The sequence below is a fragment of the Sinohyriopsis cumingii genome, chromosome 10 (assembly GCF_028554795.1).
Source record: "Sinohyriopsis cumingii isolate HCF-2022 chromosome 10, ASM2855479v2, whole genome shotgun sequence".
Lineage (NCBI taxonomy): Eukaryota > Metazoa > Mollusca > Bivalvia > Unionida > Unionidae > Sinohyriopsis > Sinohyriopsis cumingii.
The window spans coordinates 101,626,010-101,651,775 of NC_142970.1; the positions used below are offsets into that span (position 1 = coordinate 101,626,010).

Genomic DNA, 25,766 nt, shown 5'->3' on the forward strand with positions numbered 1-25,766 from the left:
CAAGTGTCAGGGATACGTTGTCGGTATACTCGGCAAGTAAACATACCCCCCGATTGATCCGTTAAGCCACCAACTTCTAATATAAAATTGTGTCTATCCAAGTAGCGTGATACTACCAGTTTTGTGGTTTCTGGTCTGTCAAACAGGCTCTATCCCACATGACTGTCCTCTTCTATGTCGCACACTGGTCACATTTATATTCACTGAATATAATTCGAGGGTTGCACATAACATCGCTTTTTACTCATATGTGATGAGCGGGGATAAAGGTTGTGACCTAGATCAGTAAACTCCGTCTAAAACCATCCTCTACACATTACCATCAAGAAACACAAGCTAACATAAACAGTAGCAAACAATGACAAAGAGCGCTAAGACCACATGCAATTAGCTGCATACGTCGCTGGTTTCGATGTTATTTGCAATACTGATAGGTTTGTATGCTTGTTATCAACCGGTGATCGTGATAAATCAATCAGTCTCTATCAAGACACGCTTTTACAACATACCGTATGTCATATATTGTGTTTAAATACCCAATAGCAGCAGCTTGATTCATTGAAAGTGGTAAGAAAGGAACGAGTATTTAGGAATATAAAAGATGATATTCATGGTACGCAAAATCGAGATGATTGTTTGGTTAGCATAGATTAATGTATCAATACTTCTTGCACAATAATATTATCTTATGATACATCATCCTTGTATTCATTTTCATCATAATCATCATCATCATTACCATCCTCTTCAAAATGCGTACATGTAGGCACTGATTTCTGCAATTTCTGACATTTTGCGTTAGACTGTTTTTGCAACACCTTATACTAGCATCATCCCAGAATGATCACCTGATATATGTTTCATAAAAAGTGTACATATACTATTATAACGATACGGGTTCCTCTTGGTTACTTTTGTGTAAGTTCAAATTCCAATATTTTATTCAGTTTCTTTTTCTCTCTCATCCCACAGATCTCCACATGCGTTCCTTCTTTATGGCAGGAGGAGGGGAGAAAGGATGGGACATTGACACAATTATGCAAAATGTTCAATTAATTGTTCTCGTTACGTTCCATCTTTATTGATATCAACATCTGATTTGATGCAGACTTAAAGAGGTGAATGTGAGGTGGAAAGGCTCTACCCCAAGTTTTGATTCCTTGTCGCTTCAGAGGTGATCTTCGTTGAAAAGAACAAAACGTAACCACCATGCCATTATAAAACAGAAGCTACCTCTCCTTCTCAGAGTTCCTCTCTTTTGGAACTACAACAAAATCTTTCTGGGTGTGGTGAGAGCAACGTGTTCCTAAAACTCGCTTTTCTTCAAAATATGTGGTGCATTGTGTCGTCGGAGCAGTGATTGCCAATTTTAGCTTTCAATAAGGAGACATGCAAATTGTAGATAATGGTACCCACCGGTAGTATTGAGTATCATCTCAGTCCTTCCTTGAAATATAAAAATCAGGCAGTCACAAAAACTGTAGCCTTCCGGGGAACACCAACCACTATTTTTCCAGTCACAACAGCAACAACTGTCTTTTTGCAACATTTAGAACATCATTGTCCTTTGTTATCGAGGAAATCCATGGAAAAGAGAAGCAAATTATAAATTACCAATTTCATTTAACTTTACTGGGTGAGAGTTCTTCGGATGTGTTTTTGAACAACATCTTATGTTGGTTCACGGCTAAACTGCCCCAAGCCAGATAATTAGATCACAAAATACATTAGCAGGTCGCTCATGTTGCAATCATTCATCATACGCAAGTCCTAAATGTCAACCAAAACCAAACTGCTTTCATTGAGGTATCCTGGACGTATAAGTTCAAGAACAGTCGGACAAAAATTATTTACGAAACCAAACATCCGTCACCAATCATTCCTTAATTGATTGCCTATACCATGCGAGTTTCTTCTTGGGTATTATCTTAATGTTAAACTCCAGGTCGATACAACTGCCGATATTTTAACGACCGGTTCGGAAAGCATTGGATGATGTTCGCAAACAAGTATTGATAGAGTATGATAGATTTTGCTCATCGTCCCAAAATAGATTTTTCAACAGTCGAATAATGTACATAACGGTTTGTCCTGTTTTGTTTGTATTTTGGGTTGATCTGGCTTTTATGCAAGACATTTACAACAACGGCCGAATCTCGAAGTATTTTCGTTACGATGTGCAATTGAAAGAGAGACTCAATTTACTTATTGTTTACTCCGATGTGGATGAGTACAACGTGGACGAAAACACACCCGCTCCGTTACTCTCTTTCATTTCAAAGAGGATTCTGTCATTATAATTAAGGTGGATACACGTTTCACATACAAGGTGAATTTGTACATTCTCGTTATCTTCCTTTCTGTAAATCTTATTGTAATAGTGTCAACATTAAAAGAAAGGGAGATCGTAGAAAATAATATTATACTTTCAAAAGGGAAAGTCACGGTAAAATTACCTTTTTTAAGATGATTCTCATAGCACGTTTTAAAAACAAATTATCCTGTGTACCAATGAGTCGCTCGATGAAGAGTAAAACATTTAGTAGAGTAAGGGATTTACTCTTTCACTATGGAAAACAATACCTAGCATAAACAACTGCTGATGTCAGCATCTTATTCCAGCTTCAGATATGTTTACGTATTAGCGTTTCACGGTCACATCACTCGTCAAGATAATCCGCATTAATTCATACCCATTAAAAAAAATTTCTCAGTCAGTTTATTAACTTGCCTCTGTTTCTGTTTACCATATTGAGTCTGGAAACACAAACGTTTAAAATTGCTATTTACATATCGAAATTACTGCAAATCGTTACTTAATTTTGGTTCTATGCCATACTACAGTAAGGTATATAACCAGTAATTGATCGACTACACTCTAATCGGTACACAATCGGATAAACCTGTTGTCAATAAAGCTGGAGCAAGTAGAGATCACACTGGCTTAAAGTTAATGTATTATTCACTAATACTTGAAGCATGTACACAAACCGTACAGGTGTCATACTCATATTCAAAAGAGACTGAATACAACAGATGTAAAGGAAGTGTAAGACTGCTAAATTGTACTCCATAACTTATCCTTGTGCGGCACGCAACATATTCAACATTAGTCAATAATTAAGGGATCAGTTATGTAGAACAATCAATTAATAACATGTAGTCCGTTATGTTGAAATGAATGTACATTAAAATACTGGACGGACCTGGTCATATGAATTGTACGAACTGATCATTTTACAACCTTAATCTTTAGCTATTGTTCTTCAGCAATTTCTCAGCAATTACTTGAAGTGATTTGTGTACATGTACTGGTAAGCGTTTCACGTTGAAATTTCTCGTCTATCTTTTTGTAGAAGATACAGACCATATTGTTATCCTAAACAAAGATTACAATGATTTCCCTATCTTCTTCCATCCAACACGACGCTATCACCATCATCACCACATCGACAACAGCAGCAATCAACACTACTACTATTGTATCCGATAAACGAAATTGGTGTTGTTTTCCTGCAAATTGTTGTTTCGTTTAATACGAATTCTATGGACTTAAGCTAGTAATAAGACCTCTGTTCGAAGATACAAGTGATAGTCACCCATGTCTTTGCAAACTGATGCGGACCAGATTTGGTTTTCATTTTCATGCTCTTGTTCTGGTAAAAACGTGTGCTCATGTAATATTGTGGAACAAGAACAGTTTTGTTTATAAAAATGTATTCACCTATCAGAAACCGGAGTGATAATTCTTGTTTCTACAAGGAACTGTAGACTTCAACACTACATATTGCAGCATACATCATCGTCTTCCATTTTGGATTCTTCGTCGGGATTAGAACGTGAAATCAGAAGAACATTTTGTTATTAGGACTACAACAATTTTGTTCTTGGATTATTTCTTGGAATTTTTTCGGATTTGATTCTATAAAACCGTAAGTTCATATTTTTTCATTTTTACAGAATTTTTCCAGGGAAATAAATTATTGTATTTTTTCAAAGCTTGTTGTTTTCACTCTTTCTTGTGTTATTGTTTATTCGAGCCTAAACAAGTGACAAAAGACAAACATGTCCCAATCGCTCATGTTTTTGTAGGCATACATCTTTTCTAGCTAGCAATATAGTGTTAATAGTATAATACCGAGTTTTAATTGTGACTTTTTATGCAGCTAAATTCCTATCTTTCTAAGAGATGTCTTCAAAAATTACAACAATTTGATACAGTGGAATTACCCTCCTAAATTATACATCAAGTATTTTTATATTGTTTGGAACAATACTTCATCAATATGGAGGTTATCAACCAATTTGTGCATATTTCGAACATACGGAATTTAAATGGCTTTATATCTGTATATCTGGTTTTCCCAAATAAAAGGGCTCCTTCACTTTTGCATCCTATGACTTTTGTAATGAAAAGTTGAATAAAACTCATCCAAACAGCCGCAGCCCAAATTAGCTGAAACGACCTGTCACGTTAAATATTACATCACCTCAAATACGACCAGACATTGTACGTTTATATCAAATAACATATAATGTCTATTGGGGTTTTTAATTTTCCTCAATAGTTCTTGCTTCATTATTTGTTGTAACAGCTTCTGAGATTTTGTTCCAGTGATCGCGCAGCCTCTTTTGCGTCATTCTTTTCCTTGACATATATTGATGAGTGTGGATATCATCGTTATATACTGCTAAACCATCTCGCTAATTGATTTGTCCTTGTTGAATTTCACTATTCAATATACAATATTCACTTAATATTTCATCACCATTGTGGTTCTCGTCATTGCAGCATTCATCTGTACTCAACGTTAGCGTCTTTATTTTCTCGCACAATCACATTCAATGACTTATCAGGCTTTTATCAAAATATTTGCCAATTTCATACCCTTACTTCTTTAAGATACTTCACAATTTAATTATTTTATCAATATGTTATGATTATTTGCTCAAAAACGCTTGTTATATCTTTGGGGCTTTTTCATTAACCTGCATGACAAATTTAATCGAAACAGTGATTTAATCTTTTCTGTAATATTACATACACTTCTTTTATCTGGTAAAATTACGTCACGATTATATATTTCTATAATTTATTTCCCAAAACAATCTTCAGATAAAACTGAATGTTTCGCCATTATATATAATTAGAATTTTTATTATAGCTTCTTTTCTGCCATATACAGTATCATACATTTTATCCCAGTATTAAATATACTTTGCAAAAGAAAATATTATCTGCTATGGAAAATATTCACACTAAACTGGCGATAAACAATCCCGATTATGTAGCAATACATAAATTTAAGTAGAGCAACAATTAATATTATAAACCTGACTGGAAACTTCATGATGCAGATTATTATCATAATACTTATCATAACAAACAATCGTTGTCTATCCTGGTAGACATCAACAGCCTGATTCGTTGAAAGTGGTGGAATAGGAATGTGCATTTTTGGAAGAAAATATGATATTCAAGGTACACAAAAGCGAGATGATTATTTGTCTGGTTAGTATAGATTATTAAATAAATACCTTTTGTACAATAATATTATCTTATGATACAGCATCCCTGTATTCATTAATTTTCATCATAATCATCATCATCTTTATCATCTTCATTAAAGTGCGTACATGTAGGCATTGATTCTGCATTTTCCTGAGACTTAGCTTTAGACTATGTTTTGGCAACACCGTATATTAGCATCATCCCAGAATGGTTACCTGGTATATAAGTTTAATGAAAGATGTTCACAAGCCATTATTACAACACAGGTTCCTCTAGGTTACTTGATATACTTTCATGGTCCAAGATTTCATCCAGTTCATTTTTCTCTTTTACTCCACAGGTTTCCACGTACGATCCTTTTTTATGGCACGGAGAGGAGAGAAAGGAGGGGACATTGATACAATTATGTAACTTTTATAATTCATTTAGAAAACGGGTATTCTTAATGCTTGTTCTCGTTACTTTCTATCGTTTATTTACATCACAATTTGATTTATCGATAATGTTGGCATTTTAAATTGCTTATCCCAAGACTTTAAACGTATATATATATATATATATATATATATATATATATATATATATATATATATATATATATATATATATATATATATATATATTTGGAACTACATTCAGAAATAAAAAGCGATATTTATATAACGCGTTTCAAACTGTAATTTGTTTTGATTGTGCGTCAGGAAAACCATATGTTTCACTGCGTCGTTGTTTCCCTTGTTCTTAATGCCACTAGGTGTCGCTCACAGTACGTCATTGGTGGCAAGCATTTATTGCACATGAGGATGGATTATTGCTGTTGTTAACGCCTGGTACGTACGTTTACATACAGGTCTATGCAAGCGTGTGTGTGAGTGTGTGTTTGTGTGTGTGTCTGTGTAAGAGAATTACGTTTGTTTAGCACGTGATATGACAGGTATTATTCCGGTCACCGCCCAGCTCAACTTCCTGGTTGTGTTAAAATTGCTTTCGTTTTTGACGTGTACCTTTTGTATTATGCGATTTAGAGAAAGGTTTTATTGCATGTGTTCATACTCATTGTAAGTTCAATACATTTTCAATCAATGCTAACCTACAAGGCAGATATTTGTTATTATATATATTAGCCAAAATGCGACCTTTGGTCGACATACGCGCAACCTTTAGGCGACCGCGGTCGCCTAAAGGATATATCTAGTGTCGCCCAAAAGTCAGACAGTATTTTCTACTGTTTCTGTGAAAATTAAACTGTATTGGTCACTTTATATACATAAATGAGAGAGTAATAAGGTTAAAACTTATTTTTAAGTCAACTTTATTTAAAAGGCTGCTTAAATATTTCAATTTTAAATTTTGTATATATATTCGCGGTGCAACCATTCGGCGACATCATGTATATTAGCCTGGAACGATGTATTATCGCGGTACTTAATGTTATTATTAGTACAAATTAAAACTGTTTTTCTATTGCTGTTTACTTATCATTTATAAATTTTCAATGACTTTCCCTCTTTCTATTCATATAAAAATATTTGTCAATCGAAGCTCGTAAATGTAAATATAACAGCATATGGTGACTGACCCAGATTAACGTACCATGGGGGAACAACTCTATATTATCGAGGTATTTGCCTAACTTACGTCTGGTAGCACGCAGGTATTATAATAAATATAAAATACCACTTACCTATGAAAAGAAATGTCTCCGCTTGTACTGGCATAATATTTCCAACATAAATGGAAGGATCCAATAATAAAATCAAACACACATATGTAATTCAACTGTAATTCCTTGAATAACAAAATTACAAATTAAAAGAAATTATTATTTAACTTTATATGAATTTTAAATGCAATGTGGGCAATGAATTTTGAATATATAACAACTATTAGTAATATTATTATTGAAATATTACTGATTTCAATAATGTTTAGCTGTTATTATATTCTTATTTATATACGAGAAGTATGATCATAAGTAACATTTTGTAAATTTTGGTCCATATTGGCTACCATGAAATGAAATTGCAACCTTAACCTTGTAAGGACATGTATGACACAAGCAGTATATGACCTATACTCATCAAACATCAGACAATACACTGAATATATTTCATAATCAAAGCCGATTCTGGTATAGCAAGTTCGACTGGAGTTTTCTATATGATGATAAACGTAAATTAATGCACTTTACAAAAAAGTGATGTTCATTTTTTTTCATTGTAAACTTATAAAAAATGTACACATTTCAGAGGATATTGTGCTGTACGATATCTGCGTCCTTACTGGCTACAACTTTACAGATGTAAACAACTGCTAGACGGCGCGAGTCCAAAATTAATCGGGAAATCCCATTTGCCGCGATAATATAGAGCCCGCGATAATACAGCGTTAGACTATACGTATAATTTTGTTGGTAGCGTGTATGTTTATATCACTAAGATAGATTTTAAGTTTATTTTTGATCATCATCGTTTTACATATCGCACCGTTAGCATATATAATGAAATACCATAGCCCCGCATATTATCTATATGTTTTGCCCACTTCTAGGTTTAACTTCGAAGTGATACCTTTGAGCGTAATGCGCATGCTTATATATTGGCCTAGTCAGCTTCCGGAAAAGCTGTCTCTAAATTTTCAAAAATAATCTCTTGTTTGCAGTTGCCTTACACAAAGCGCATTGTAATTACTGCAAATGTAATGCAGGGATTTGTAGATGTAACAGGGATCTAGCAGTGTAGCCAGTAGGAAGAATATTCCAAAGTATAGAAGAGGTTGGTTGATCATGCAATTTGACTGAATGTGACTGTTGCTTGTTTATTCCGTCAATAACTCCAGTTGCAAACTGGGCCAAAATACATCGCAGTGACTTGCATCATTCTTAGATATAGTGCATACTGTAGGTTAAAGATTGGCTTTTGATTTAATCTACATGCAATTTAGGTGCTGGAGATACTACACAATGCCACACCATTATAGGGGTGGGGGTGTCTCGTATCGTTGCTTAGGGTAGTTTACTTATAAATGACTGACTATTTGGAGTAACGTCGTTTTCGCCCGTCAGGACATGCACGACGATTACCTATAAAGAATATCGGGTACAGATAAAATAACCCCAGAACAACACCCACCTCCCACCTCTTAAAAATAAGAGACAAGACATAATTCCCTCCCCCAGTACAAGTTTATCCCCTTTTAAACTAATTTTTTTAACCAACACAATGTATATACACTGCTGTCGGGCATTTCTGCGCACCTAAGGTTTTTGTTTCCATAACTGAAGCAAAACGCATACCGAAATCGAGCGATTGACAAAAATAAAATGGGTTGTTTTCACAGACGTCACGATTGTGTACACACAAACCCACAATGCAACGTACGTGCACCTTGCGTCGCCATTTTGAGTCCCTAACAAACCTTTGTCAACATTAGTCATCATGTATATTCAAGATAATAATCTGATTTAACTGTCGATAAGGACATTTACTTCATCGAAACGATACAAAGATTATACTTGAAATTAAGTGCCCTATAGCACGAAAATAAAAATAAAGCTGGAAATTCCCTTGCTTACATCGAAAGACAGAATAGTGAAGTTGAACCGTAATCGTGCATATTGCTATCAAATAGAAATGCAGATATTTTTTATTTTTTTTACAAACAGACAATATTAACATTTTTAAAAAGTGTTTCGCATCATATCCCTAGGCTTGTCATCTTACAATAATGGTTCCGGACAATGATTTTCGGGATACAATATCAGTTACGAATTAACGTTTCGTAACATGTTTTATGTCAGAACTTTTATGTAAAAATACTTTTCGCGACAACAGTGTTTGTGCCAAAGACAGTTGACAAATCAATTTAATTAGTATAGTCAAATATTGTATTTGTGACGGAGATGTTGGACGTAGGATGATACTGAATGAAAGCAATAACCGTTCAAAGAAGTTTGATCTTCAGTGTATTCAAACGAAACACGTGCCAAACAGAACATGACTTTGTGTCGAATGTCAAAAAGAAGTGTTCCTGTAATGCTTTTAGAAATATGAAATGATATATTAACAATTAGCCTTTTAACTTGAACGATAACCAAATGATTGATTTCAGCCCATGACAATTAAAAATCATTACATGTTTCTACTTGTTTGTGTCTCCATTTGTTTATGCGTTGGTTTATTGATCGATCTAATTTGTTTATGAAAGAATAACAAGGATGGTTGAAATTTAAATGTTTTACTTGAAGAAAACAAGTAGAAAAGACACGCATTCAGTCTCATGTGGTTGACATTCACAACAGAATGTGATGTATTATTATAATCTTACGCACAAAATGAGACATGTCTTCATATTTATGCGGGAAAAACAATGCTATTAGGTGCCAGTTTGCAGGGCTAGGGACTCAAAATGGCGGATATGGACGTACACAAGTTTTGTGACGTCACGTGAAAACAACGGATACAGCAATGCTTACCATTTGAAAAGATGCAATTGTCACCAGAATATTCTGTTCAAAATAATATTCATTTTGGACGCAGGGGATACCACCCCCGTGTTTTCCTGACTCGCGATATGCTGGCCTATTCTGCGCATAGCTTTGAAAAGATGTAATGTTTATCCGTCTTGCTATAGAAATGAAATGTATTACTTTGGACTGGTTCTGTCAGCAGTTCAGTCGAGTAATTAGGTCAGGTTTATAGTGTGTTTTACAAAATGGGTCTTCACATTGCCATTTAGAAATCACATTTTTATGTGCATTTCGAGTCTAAATGTGGGATATTTTGTACACTTTATGAATATCACTTTTCTTAATTAATGCACAATTCTTCTTTCTGAATACAAAATGGATTTTTGACCCAAAATAGCACATGATCAAATGTTTACTGAAATGACGTATCGTTGCGCAGAATTACCCGATGTGCAGAATAGGCCGACATGGCGGTATACATCTTTTTGTGTCTCCATGGACCATTTGATTCTCAAGCTTAGTGTGGGCCTCCTTTGAATAGATAAATAAAATTTTTTGTGCCTATTAGATGTTAGATAATAACTGCAATAGATAAGGAGATTAAGATGCCTAATGATATAAGGACTTATTGCACACACTTTTCTTTTTCACCTCACTTTTATAAGCATCATGACACGCACTTTTAATCCATTGCATTAAATCCTTTAGCTGTTCTTTAACACTTGCATTTTTAAAGTATACCATATCCATTGGAAATAGAGCATTCTATAGAGATAGACTAAGAATTGAGTGTACTGTATTTGACTATTATTTTGTGAATTACATAAAATCTGAGCCATAATATTATTGTATTATCATGAAATTCCTTAATTAAATTAAATATTAATATTTCTGATTTCTTTTTTTCCCCCATCCCATTTTAAAATAGGCTAGTATTTCTGACGGTTTAAAAAGTTAAAACTTGTTCAGGTAGAGGGGATTATGTCCTATCCTTCATTTCTTTGTGTGGATTTTACCCTACACCCAGTAACATGGGTTATTAAATATAATTTGTCGGTATATCATAAGCAACAAATATGTGTCTATGGTGCCAGGAATGATAAGGTTTTTCACATGTCAGAAAAATGGTAGTACAATTTTAGTTTTAAGTAATGGGAATTTTTTTTTAACACTTAATCCCAATAATACAATGTAAGGTGTACACCCTGATATATTAGCTAGATATTTTCCCCACTTTTAGGTTTAACCTCCGAAGTGATACCTTTGAGCGTGATGCACATGCTTATATATTGGCCTAATCAGCTTCCGGAATAGCTGTCTCAATATTTTCAAAAATAATCGCAGGCTTGCAGTTGTCTTACTGAAAGCACATTGTAATTATTGCAAATGTAATGCAGGGATTTGTAGACATAACAGGGATCTAGCAGTGTAGCCAGTAGGAAGAATATTCCAAAGTATGGAAGAAGTTGGTTGATCATGCAGTTTGACTGAATGTGACTGTTACTTGTTTATTCTGTCAATAACAAAAATACAATCGTATCTACCTGAGATACCCATTTCACAGCTAAACTTGCATAATAGTAGGCATTTCAGTTTAAATGCAAAATTGATGATATCAAATATGATGGATGTTCATGAGGAATTACAAGTACCTGCAGTTACAATATGAATTTTTTATATATAAAAATGCCCACTATATGCACATACTGACTGGCCTCCACCTTGTTTCTATGTTGTTTACATGCATATCTTTAGGCTTACAACTTTTGATTATTACTGTTTTTAATTGAACTTTTACTTTACAAAGTAATGGTCGCAATAGTAATAAAAATGTTGATCCACAATTTCAGATCGTTACATAAAAGATGGCATGGTTTAGCTGTTGAATATATGTGACCATATTTGGAGTCCAGCAAGGAACCAGCCAGTAGGGGGGAAGGGTGCTTTCAATAGGATATTTTGTTTTCTTTTAACTCAAGATAAATTTGTTTTTAAAATATTAAATTTGTTTTTAAACTAATAAATACATGTATTATGATGTTGTTTTTTTTAACTCTGTTGGTTTTATGCCAGAAGTGATTTTTGGATGGTCTGTTGACTGTCTTCAGTAGTCTATTGTTTGTGTTTGTTAACACAAGTTTTTTTTTTTGCTGCTTCTCCTAAGCTACTTATAGGACTGACCTGAGACTTTACAGTCACATTCATCCCAGGGTCTAAAAAATTGTGCTGCTCTGACATCCAATATGGCGACCACAGTGGCCATCTTAAAAATATTGTTATCACTATTCCTAAATGGATGATGTTATCACCATTCTGTTTTCACTTGACATCTAGCTGCTCCCTAATGAAAATGTTACCACCAGTATGGCTGCCACTGACCATCTTGAAATTCTTGTTACTGTTACTTCTGAATGAATGGTCATTCTGCTGCTGGCAATTTCAATGATGCCAGTCTGACTTCCGGTATGGCTCAAACGACAGCCTTCATGGAAAAATCTTGTTATTGCTACTTCTTCTGATTATATGTCCATATCAACATGGGGTTTTCGCTAAGAGACTTTGTATAATGTCTAGTTGGTCCTAACTAAAATGGTGCTGATCTGATATCCAATATAGCCACTACATTAGACATCTTGAAAGTCTTGTCACTGCTACTTTTGAATAGATGGTCATATCATCATGGAGCTTTAACTAAAAAAAACATCTTGGGCTTAATTGACAGTGGTACTGATAATAAGTTCAGTGTGGCCACTACAGTGGCCATTTGTAAAATATTGTTATTTCTAATCATCCATTATGGATGGTTGTGTCAACATGGGGTATTCACCCAAAGACTACTTAATATGTCTAGCTGATCTTAAATAAAAATGGTTCTGATCTGACATCCAATATGGCCACCATGGCAGCGATTTTAAAACTTTTGTTATCGAATCTCTACTTAAACAGAAAGTAAAAATGAATTGGGGTTTTCACCATATGCCTTTGTATGATGTCCAGTTGGTCTTAAATGAAAGCTGTGCTAATCTGATGACCAAAATGTCCATTACAGCAGGGCTTATCATTGGAAAAGTACAGTTAATTTATTTGGTTGATATATTTAACAGTTGAAAGTATTGTGTATTCTCATTGGGCCCAAAATTATGGTAGCTTTCCTATTGGGCTATAATTTTAGCCATGTGACACTTTAGTACCCACTGTTATACTTTATATTTCCTAACATCCATTAAAAAGTACTCACTTAATTAAATACCCTATGACCAAATACTAAAACCCCCATCATTCAAATAACACCTTTTCTTTTCTTATAGGGTCCCCAAGTGGCCGAGTGGTCTAAAGCGCTCTCTGTTACGGATCACTGCCATCTGACCTCTATCTGTGTAGGTTCGAGTCTCGGATTCGGCCAATGTGGGTATGTGAGAAAGCTTGTCATTAGCTTCTCGAGGGTCGGTGGTTCTTTCCGGGTATTTCCCGGGTTCTTCCTCCACCATTAATACTGGTCGCCATGTATAGCCTATCGTGTGCTGTAAAATGGCATTAAACCCTACAACAACTTTTCTTATATGTGTGATTATTAATATAATCCAGGATAATAACTGGCTCACTTGGCCACTACATGTATCTGTTGTACCTCACTTGACCATGCTTCTGGTGCATGACCTTTGTGTTTGGATTGGCGCTGACATAACCACATGATTGGCCTGCCATTATGGAGTCCACTGGTATCGTGTATTATATATTTCAGTGATTTCCATTATCAACTCATAACGTGTGACACATATTTTCAAATTAAACAAATGATGAATGATCATTCTGAAAAATGAATACTGCACCTTCAGAACAAGCTTGAAATTACCCAGCTAACCTCATCTAGATCTGTAATTCATGATCAAACATTGGTGATTCCAAATCAGATAGTGGAAATTACCTGAAGAAAGATCGTAAGAAAGAAAAGACAGTTTTCAGTAGCGAATGGGAGATTTAATTTGCTTCAGTGAAAATCAGTGGATCACGTAAATTTTCTATGCTACTAAACCTTTGTTTCGATTTGCTTAGTTTCATATGGGTGATAGGGGGTGGGTTGGCATAGTTTACACTAATTTAGGCACTATTAAAAATTGTTATTAGCTTTACTTATCATAGAAGAGAAGAGGTTATATGATTGTCTATCATGCATCATTTGTTATCCATCCATTTGTCTGTTACTGCTAATTTGTTGTCAAATCTCCTAAACTACATTGATGATGGCAGTGAACCTTTTCTTATGCACACATTCATCTCATGGTCTAGTTGGTCCTAAATGAAGACGCTGCTACTCAGACATCCAATATGAAAACAGAGTTGTCACCAGAAGTCTTAACATACAGGTATCGTCTAGTTGAAAATCTTGTCATTACTTCTAAATGGATGGTGATATAATGTTTTAACTAAAAGACTTCTGATGATGTCTAGTTTTAAATGAAAAGGGTGCTGATTTGAGTTTCATTATAGCTGTCACAGCCTTGATCGACCTAATAAGCTTTTTATCATTACTCCTTCAATATGGCTATCATAGTGGCTATTTTGAGAACTTTGTCATCACTTCTTGTGCTAAATGGATTTCTTATTAACATGTGGATTTTACTAAAACTTAAGGTGTCTAATGAAAATGGTGCCACTCAGGCCACCACAGTGACCAATTTAATGGTCAATTCAGCATGGTGTTTTAACTGAAAGACTTGTTTTGATGTCTAGTTGGTCATAAATGACAATTATGCTAAACTGATGACCCAATGGTCATTTGGAAATTCTTGCTCTACTCTTCAATGGAAAGTCATTTTGAGATGGGTATTGGTCAGAAGAATTATTCTGATGTCTAGTTAGTCCTGAATGAAAACAATGTAAAATGACTCACAGTATGACTACCATGCTGGCCATGTTAAAAGTGTTGTTATCTCTGCTCCTTCTAAATGTATGCTTATATCAACATAGGGTTTTCACGAGCAGACTTATGATACTTAGCTGTTTTTAAGTGGAAATGTTGCCATTGGTATAACCAATATTGATGTTACATTAGCTGTCTTGAAAATGTTGCAGTCACTACCCCCCCCCCCCAGCATGGATGATTATATTGTCATCAGGGTTGTACTAAAAGACTTTTCATGTTGTCTTGTTACTCTATGGTCTTCAACTAAGTAAAAGAAAAGATAAAAGAAATCATCAAGTTTTGTAAGATTCAACAGATAATTTATTTCCTTTTAATAAAAGGAACTTAACAGTATTGTGAATTAAATCCCAAATAGTCCTATAAATTCTATCACATTTCCAAAAGTGTAATGTTCCAAATGAATTCCAGTGGTGTTCCAAATAAATTCCAATCTTGCATGATCTGATATGTGAATGGTATTAAATTTGCAAATGGTCTTGCTGTTTCAAATTGATGTAACCTAGAATATGCCCTTGAATTAATTCACAATAAACCTTAAAGAGTGATTTTATCCTAAAGTCAATGAAAACTTTGTAATTCCAATGAATACTGATAATTAAAATCAATAAATCTCCTCAGATAATAATTGAACACTTCTAAAAGACCTATTCCCCTACAAATGTTAAGATAGGAATAGTAATTCTGATTTAAACAACATTAAATGTATGATGTATATACCTTCTTTCTTGAGCTATGTTGCAATAAACCATTTTTAGGAAATAGTCTGTCATCTTAGTAGAATTTCCATCAAATTTGTATTTAAAAAAAAGAACAGAAAAAGGTCATGTCTGTTTACATAAATATTAGCAATCTGTTAAGAAAAGGGCAGGTAGATCATGTTTTTCAGAGGGGAATACCAATGTCCTGAATACACATCCATGTTAACATGTTTAAAAACAAAATTACATTATCTTAAAGTAAAAGCCCACAATAACGGACAAGATTACTATTTAATATGTTCTTTACAAAATGACCCGGGGCCCCGAGTGGTCTAAAGTGCTCTCCGTGTTGGATCACTGCCATCTCACCTCTGTCTGGCTGGTTCGAGTCTCTGATTCAGCCAATGTGGGTATGTGAGAAAGCTTGCCAATAGCTTCTCGTGAGTCGGTGGTTTTTTCCGGGGTTTTCCTGGGTTCTTCCTCCACCATTTATACTGGCCGCCATATATAGCCTATTGTGTGCTGAAAAATGGCATTAAACCCCAAAATAACATGACCCATAACAGTGTATAATCGTTAAAAGAATTAATATAGTATACATAACAGTCTACTTAGTCTTTGCCAAAAAAATGGTATTGTATTAAATTCCTGGAAATTCTTCTCAGAAAAGCATCAATCCATTCTAGATTTTTATGTAGTAAAAGTATTATTTATTGTTATAGTTGGGAGATTGTTGTTGTTGTTATTTTCTGGAGTATGACAATGAATTTTGTGCATGAAAATTAGATGTTACTCAGGAGTTGCTTTTATTTTTGCATAGTATACTCCCAGCAAGAGAAGAAAAAAATACTTAGATCAAACAAACAACTGAAATGCATGCTGCAGTATGAATTTTTCTTTTGTATATCCAACTAGGAAAAGGTGCAGTTTGGATCTTCCAATTCACCTGTTTTGAAAACACAAATAAAAAGTGAGGGATTCTTCCTTAATTTATATTGAAATATTTTCCCAGTGATAAGCTGCTGTAGTTGCAATTGGAACTTTTTACATGATAATTAAGTGTTGGTAGCTTTTAGTCAGTATATTGCTGCATTAATTGGCATCATCCTTTCATATGTTAGAGTCACAAATGTGAGCATAAAAACCTCAACCAGTGAGCTGTTTTTACAATTTTAATTTTAAAGTTGCCATAGCTGAACTTAAAACTACATTATGTCAGACGTTTGGAATAAATATAACTTGGATAGTTTAAACATTTAAATTCAAACATTAATGAGTTTCGACATTTATTGAAATTCAAAGATTAGTAAGTTTTGACATGTCAAAAGTGGTTCGTATAAAAAAAATAGTAGCTAGTTGAAATGTTGGAAAAAAGAAGTAAATGATGTAACAATCCAACTTGTATCAAACTGGCTGACTGTAACAAAAATTGCATTATTAATTATTTTACAAATTCTCTGGGGCCCAAAGTGGCAGACTGGTCTAAAACGCTCACTGCTATGGATCTCAGCCATTTCACCTCTGTCTGTGTGGGTTTGAATCTCAGGCTCGGCTAGTGTGGGTATGTGAGAAAGCTTGCTGGTACCTTCTCGTTGGCTGGTGGTTCTTTCTGGGGGTTTTCCAGGTTCTTCCTCTACCATTTATACTGGCTGCCATGTATAGCCTATCTTGCGTTGAAAAATGGCATTAAACCCTATAACAACAGCAACAAATTCCAGATGTCATTGCGGGCTGCAGGAAATAATTCCATTGGCCATCAGTCTGAGACCTCTGGACTAGATACATGTAAGCTGTACTTTCTAGTAATGCATGGCAACCTTAATGTTTCTTCTTACGGTTTTTATACTACAACCATTTAATAATATATGTGCACCTGTTCTACAGATGTCAGTCTGCTTGTTCTTTATTTTGTTAGGAATAAGTTATGCTCCCTACTGTCTGTGGTTACCAAACAATTTGATCAGCATGCCTTTGGGAATAGTCTAATTAATTTTAGGTATCAAAAGTCAGGGTGACTAGGACTAAAAGACTGAAGATGGTTATCTACATGCATACTCACTGCTTTGACCAAACCATGTAAATGGCCCACATAGGAGATGAAAAAGACACTAATTGATTGAGAGAGAATGCCCCACTTGTTACATGGCACTTTTGTTGGTTATTGTTATCTAGGAGATGATTGACTGTGGTGTTATTGCCCAGACTGAGTAAATAACAATGTCAAATATGAAATTAAGGGATGGAATACCAGAGATCTGAGTAGTGATATTGAATAGGACAACACAAGCCCCCCCCCCCATTTAAAAAAATAACAATATAATCAATTACATAAAGAGTATGAAATTGAACATGACATTGGATATACTTTCTCGTAGAAATAGAATTTCAAAATTTATAAGAAATGCAGTTATCCATTCTGTTATATCGATAAAACAAATTTGATCATAGAGTCGAGTTAACAATTAAACTCACTGCTCAGCATGCCGGCATAACCTGTTTGTGTCTCCTTCCAAATTCAGTGTTTGTGAAAGGTCAGAGTCGCTGTATTCCTTTTCCTCTTTCCTCTCTTTCAGCCTCATTTGGCATAACTTGCTTGTCTGTTCTCTTTCCCAACTGGTTTACATATAGAGCTCTGGAAGCAACCTTGCAAACTAATGCATGACATACAAGCAAGCCTAACAACTTGCTTACCTCCTACAGCAGAACAATTCGATAACTGCCAGCATTCATTGCTCGACAAACATGCCCCAGCTACCAAGTGCAGAGTATCAATTCAAAAGTGTTCTCCATGGTATAGCAGTGTTAGGGACTAGCTTCGCACTGCTAAAAGAGACCGCCGTAAAGCGGAAAGGCTTTGGCTTTCCACCACTCACTATTCATAAGCAGATCTATGAAGTTGCTAAGAAGAATGTCACGAATATAGTCCATGCAGCGAAATCAGCCCACTACACGACTAAGATCATGGAAAGTTGCAGCTGCAAAGAGCTCTTGAAGATTACTAACAAGCTAATGTCAAGGAAAAAATCTACACCACTTCCAACTGCCTTCTCTCCAGTCGACCTTCTGGACATGTTTGCAAATGTCTTCTGTGACAAACTAGAAACCATCAGAGACAAGCTTGACACCACAGTTTCAGTTGACTCGTCACTATAGAGTTGGGATACAGAATCTGAGCGGCAACCATTAACAGCATTTGAACCTGTCTCTATTGATTTTGTACGTACAATCCTGATGAAGAGTGCACCACAGCCGTGTGAATTTGATCCAATTTCAACATCAATGCTGCTTGAGTGCTTAGATCCAGTATTGCCTTCACTAACTGATGCTTTAATACCTCTCCCTCATCAGGGGAATTTCCATAATTTTTCAAAACTGCCATTGTAAAGCCTTTGCTGAAGAAACGAACACTCGACCATAACGATTTAAAGAACTACTGCCCAGTTTCTAATCTCCCATTCATATAAAAAATCTTAGAAAAGGTTGTTCTATCCCAGCTTGTATCACTTCTGAATTCAAACAGTGTATTTAGCAATGTACAATCTGCATATCGCCCATGCCACAGTATTGAAACTACTCTTCTAAAAGTAGTTAGTGACATTCTCTCTGCTTTGGATAACGGAAAGATTACAGTTCTCACCCTCCTTGATTTGTCTGCAGCATTTGACACAATGACCATGATATATTATTTCACGTCTCCAGCATGTATTTGACATTCATGATACAACCTTACTGTGGTTCAAGTCCTACTTGATCAACAGGACACAAATTCTGTCTGCAAATGGAATACACTCAAGCCCAGTTGATCTATGTTGTGGTGTTCCACAAGGGTCTGTTGTTGGACCTGTTCTCTTCATTCTATACACTTGGCCACTCTCAAGTGTCATAGATCATCATCCAGTGTCTCAACAATTGTACGCTGATAACAACCCAAATATACAAATCTGGCCACCCAACTGAAGTTGATGCTACCATCCAAGGTGTAGAGAGGTGCATTTCTGATGTGAAATCATGGATGACATGTAACAAGCTGCAGATGAATGATGATAAAACTGATGCCATTCTGATTACAACACAAATACTTTCTCATTCACATCCTTTACCTCAAACAATAAATATCAGCAACACCAACATTAAAATCACACAATCAGTATGAAACCTAGGTGTTACTCTGGACAGTACTCTCACATTGCACCAACATGTCATGAACATATGCAAGGCTGCATATCTTGAGCTGAGACGCATCAGCTCCATTCACAGACATCTTTCAGTTGATGCCACTAAAACACTTGTGTGTTCATTAGTACTTTCAAGACTGGACTATTTTAACTCAATTCTGTCTGGTTCATCTCAATATCTACTCCAAAAACTTCAAAAAGTTCAAAACACAGCTGATCGGATCATAGAGTACCACAATCAGAGCACACCTCCCCGCTGCTCTGTACCCTACACTGGCTATCCATTTGATCCAGAATCAAACATAAAATTTGTTCTCTGTGCTTCGTTTCCACACCAGGAAGATACTAATGCTCCTCTTCTGACAGTTATATACTCATTATTCCTGCTATGAAAACAAAGTCACATGGACAGCGTTCTTTTGCATACCAGGGCCCAGAAATGTGGAATGAATTGCCCACTCACAGAACTTAGACACAAAGACACAGTAATCCCATTCAAGAGTGCTCTCAAAACTCACTTATTTCGACTGCAAGAACAAACTTAAAGACCTAATGTTTCCTACCCTAAATATTCTTAGCATGTTTTTTGTTTTCTAATTTCATGGTGTTTGTATTTGAAATCATATCATTATATGTTTTTTATCTTATAGGTGTTGTCTAATGTTGCAAAGCGCTTAGTACTTCTACAGATTAGGCGCTATACAAAGTCCTCATTATTATTATTATTATTATTATTATTATTATTATTATTATTATTGTTGTTGTTGTTGTTATTATTATTATTGTGAATTTAATGGGAAAATGAAATTTTCACCCTCATTTTCACCCTCATCCAGGTTATATTATTGTGTCTTGGCTTTTGTTATATATATATTTTATTTACTTGAGAATGATTCATTCCTTATCTTAACATCAGTCTAGTGGAGTCAGTTGTGTTCAATTATATTTTGTGAAGATTTAATTTATTTATTTCAATTATTGATTGTAATTACAAAGTGCTCTTTGATTTTAGGACTAAAGTACTATCTTGGAATTATTGTGAATTTATTCAAGGATATTTTGGATTGTATTGTTGTGTTACATTGAGACTGTCAGCACCTTTTTACCTTTCCTGACTTCTGGCACATCAGTGCATTCAGTATCGAATTTCTTTTGGAATAGTACTGGAATTCATTTGAAATTCTTGATACCCATTGGACTTAAGTTAGAATTTTGGGGACTATTTGGGATGTAATTCACTGTAGTGTAAGTTCCTGTTAAACTTTCACTTTGTGTTTTAGGGAAATACATTATCTGTTGAATTTTATGAAAAGCTTGTTGGCTTTCACTATATTCTGATACTTAGTTTAAGACCATAGATTTATAACACCAGTCAGTGTTGTGTTTGGGGGTTTGGGGTGTAAAAGATAATGTAGTGCCATTTTTCTTTGCATAGAACCTAGTAATTGTTTACCTTTTATAATGATGAATTTATATTTAAAAAATGCAGCTATATTGCACTAGTTGCAAATTGTCATATTGATTCTTTAATTAAATTATAAATAAATTAAAGGATACAGAGTTTCTCTTAAACAGATTTAACATATTGTTGCCAGGGGGAGGAGGGTCAGATCCCTTGCAAAGTTGTGATCATAACAGTTTATGGCCATGAAATTAATTCTGAGTTGTTTTTGCATGATTTTGTAACTGGCAATATTCTGTGCCCAAAGTTTAAGCATGTCAGTGCAGATTAACGGTACATGCATACAAGTTTTGTTATCTGTCTGTTTATAACAGCTTGAACTCACTAGACAACACTGTGGCATTTAATTATAGAAATATCTATTGCAGTGTAAATTGTGTTTGTAGCCATTAATTGAATAACTTCTGGTACCATGAATGAACACGGCATTGCAAGTTTCTCAGATTCTACTTTTCACACAAGATTTATTTAGGATTCATGTAGAGCTTAAAGAAAAAAAGAACCTGATAGCACAATGACTAGGCTCCCTCTAAATCAAGATTGTGCCCCTGATGTAAGCTACCTGTCTGATCTGTTCACAAAAGGTGCTGTATAATTTGCCTCAAAGAAAGCTTGATCCATTTGTCGAAATTATGCATTTGCACAAAAACTTGTAGTAAAATGTACCCAGCTCTGAAAGTTTTGCCAGGCTAGCAAATTCTTTCCTCCCTCCAGCTGAAAGTGCGCCCCCCCCCCCCCCAAGGAATTGGCTAGGTGATTATCCCCCCTGCCAATTACACCATTAGAACATTTAAATAGCAAAACTAAATTTATAAAAACAGATACTTAGTTTAAAAATTTTATAAGAATAAATCTCTGCCTTTCCAATGAATATATTAGTTTTTAAAACCAATCATATTAAAATAAATATTTATGTTACAACCTTCCATATTAACAAAAATATATATGTCCATTCTTCATTAAGGGGGTTATATGTTTTTCTTATTTTGTTTGGATTTTATATATAATTAGAATATAAGATGAGGAAATATAACTTTTGTAAGGTCTCACTTGGACGAAATATGATTGTCCCAATTTGTCAGTTTTTATTAGCATGTATAAAATAATTTTGTATTTTATTGAAATTGCAAATTAAAAAGAAAACAATAGGAAGTTTGCAACCAGTGTTGTAAGTATTCTAGGTGTTCCTTACTTTATGTACTTTTAATAAAAGTGTCGCAGGTGTGATGATTACAGGTGAATGTTATTGTTCTAACTGATATTTTGAGGGTTCAGTGGATCAGGGAAGGGTGGTCAGATTTTGAAAACAAATAAAGCCACAAAACTTGTCTATTGCAAAACACCAGAAATGTCATATGTTCTATACGGTAACGTCTCATTAGGGCTCAGACGATTAGAACTTATCACACTAGAGCGCAAAAAATATTTTTGTCCTACTAGAGCTAATCTTATTAGGGTGCATACCATTAGAGCGCGAACAATAAAAAACACATTTGTTAACTGTAACTTTATATTCATTTTAAATGGATTGATTCAGAATGAAAAACATATTTGTTAACTGTAACTTTATATTTATTTTAAATTGGTTGATTCAGAATGTGGCTAATACCAGTTATCAGTTCAATAGCATCAATGCTCCCATCGTTGTACCTTACCATAAGTATCTGATTACGTTTTTCAATGTCCAAATATTTCTTGTTTGGACGTACCACTTCTTGTCCTGCAGTGATTTGCAGTCGTGTAACGTCGGAACTTGCCTGCTCATCACGAATTGCTGTAAGTAGACGCCAGATGTTCGGGTGATGTTTGTTGACCAGACAAAAAAGAATAAACCGGTGTAAGGTATAATAGTGGTATAAAATTATGTGTATTGAAGGTTCTCTGGTTTCTGTCTAGTAATTATTTTCTAACAGTGACGATACCGCCATTTTTGTACATATATATATATATATATATATATATATATATATATATATATATATATATATATATATATATATATATATATATATATATAACATCAAACGTGATGGCAATTCAATCTTGTTGAACTTAATTTTTTTTTCTCCGCGCCCTATTGTGAATGCACTTTAGTGAGATTTTTGGCCCCCTAATGTGATTAGGCCTAATGAGAAAAAAAAAATTTCAGCGCCTCACTGAGTGGCGCTCAAATGGGATGCGCTCTAGTGAGACCAAACCATTCTATACATAGTAATTATCACAGGTAATTCCAGGTGTTCCCTACAGGAAATTGGTCTATAATCCCATTTGTAAGAATATGTGGTGGCATAAAATCTTGGTATAAATAAAGTTGAATATCCTTAATATTACTTCTTGACTCACAATCATGGATGACAAGTTATACATTGATATAGTATCGGATGCTAATGATGGCACCTACCCAGCAAACATGGCAGCTTTCAAAGCTCTCAGTAAGAGAAAAAGTGAATTGGGGTTAAAGGCTTTACTGCAAGCAGTGGTATACTTTATAAAGATGACGTCTTAGAAGAAATGAAGTATCAGCAGTCCTAGCAAACTTTCATGTTGGTAAGTAGTACTTTAACAAATTATTAATCATAATATAATATTATTGCAAAATTCTAAAATACTCGGTTAACATATACAGAGCCCGGGTCTATTGGCCGTAGTCCACACAAAAAAAACCCAATATAACACTACTTGCTAAGCTACTTAATATATTGATACATCCATACTCTATCAAAATCAATTATCCATCATTATTCCAGGAGTGGAATCTGTTTGTCTCTGCTCTCTGTCTTCCTCTGTTTTTCTCTACCTTAATAACTCTCTCTCTCTCTCTTGTCTCCTCTCTGTCTTTCTCACTCTTCCTCTTTGTCATCCTTGCTTCCTATCTCAATATTTCTTGTTTTCTTCTCATTCGTCCTCTCTCTCTATCTTCATTTCTCTCCCCCGTCTTATGTTCTCTTGTCTCTCTATTCCATTGTCTTCTTTTTTCTCTCTCTCTTCCTTAAGTCTTACTCTTTGTCTTCTCTCTTGTCCTCTTAATCCCTTTTCTTCCTCCCTCTTGTCCTGTCTTCCTTTCTCTCTCTCTGCCACTTCCTCTGTGTCTGTCTTCCTCTTTCTTTCTCTACCTCTACTCTCTTTCTTCCTGTCGTCTATCTCCTCTATCTCTCTCTCACATTTCTTCTACGTCTGTTCCTCTCACTCTCTTTCTTCTCCTATCTCTTTCTTCCTCTGTCTTCTTATATCTCCTCTATCTCTCACTTTTCTTCTATGTCTATTCCTCTCACTCTCTCTTTCTTCTCCTATCTCTTTCTTTCTGTCTTCCTCTCTCGCTTTTTATCTCTCTCTCCTTTCACCATCTGCCTCTAGAACTCTGATATACTCCTCTTCCTGTCATTCTATCTCCCTCTGTCTCTCTCTTCTTTTCTTTTTCTATCTAAATTCCTTTCTCTCTAGCTCTTGCTCTTACTCTCTTCTTTCTCTGTGTGGTACACAAAGTACATAATTATAAACTGTAAACATTCTTTACTTGTACTTTTGAAATCTAATTGGATTGTTATATTTTTATTTTAACAGATAAATACACAGGGTGGACATGACAAAACATATGAGAAATGCCAGGAAGGGTATTACTGGATGGGGATGAAACAACATGTAATAAAATATGTCAGTGACTGCAATAAATACAATAGACTGAATCTAGGCCAATACAAGCAGTACCTCCTCTGAATTCCTTACCAGTGCCATCAAAAGTGTTGAGTTTAGTTGGAATCAATATTATCTGTCCTCTTCCAAAAATAGACAGTGGGAACAAATATATTATTGCAGCCACATATATATTTTTTCAAATGGTCTGAGGATGAAGGTCTCCCCAACAAAAGTGCTGATGAAGTAAAAATAATTCTACTTAATCTCATATGTCGCCTTGGTTCTATCGATCAGGGAAAAGAGTTCACAAACCTTTCACTCAGTCTGGAATTTATTAACAAAACCTTGCAAATGACTATTTTAATATAGTGTTAGGTTATAATAAGAAGTATGAACAATATTTAAAAGCTGTATTTTATTCCATGTAGGTGATTTTTGAAAGGTTATTAGTCTGAAATTGTAATCTGTATTAAATTTAATGTAATGGCTCATTTGAAATAAATCCTATAAAAGTTTGTTACATGAACTTATTACATGTATTATATTTCACATGTCCCCCCTCCCCCGATTTGTTAAGTGACCCATTCTGTGTATGGTATTTCACTTGTAGGCCTTAAGTATATTACAATAGAACCCATTAATAATAAGAAATTATTGGAGGGGGGAATAATCAGCTAGCTGATTCTGGCCCTCCTCCCCCCCCCCTTTTTGTTAAGTGACCCATTACATGTATGATATTTCACATGTGGACATTAAGCTTATTACCAATTAGTCCAGCGGGGGGGGGGGGGATTGGCTAAGCTAAGTTATCTATGTGAACAAATTAGTTAATCAGTAGGTTCAGCAAACTGGGCATCGGTGATATTGTTGATAAAACTTTTTATCAACGTTTAA

The 25,766-nt window shown here is 34.8% G+C and overlaps 1 protein-coding gene across 1 annotated transcript in view; it reads left to right on the forward strand.

Annotated features, from left to right (window-relative positions):
- Positions 1-6,268: 6,268 nt before the first annotated feature.
- LOC149790731 (uncharacterized) overlaps positions 6,269-25,766 on the forward strand; it is a 69,549-nt gene continuing 50,051 nt past the window's right edge. Inside the window, exon 1 of the mRNA XM_089972788.1 lies at positions 6,269-6,342. The gene's annotated coding sequence lies outside the window, so the exon portion shown is untranslated. The remainder of the gene's footprint in view (positions 6,343-25,766) is intronic.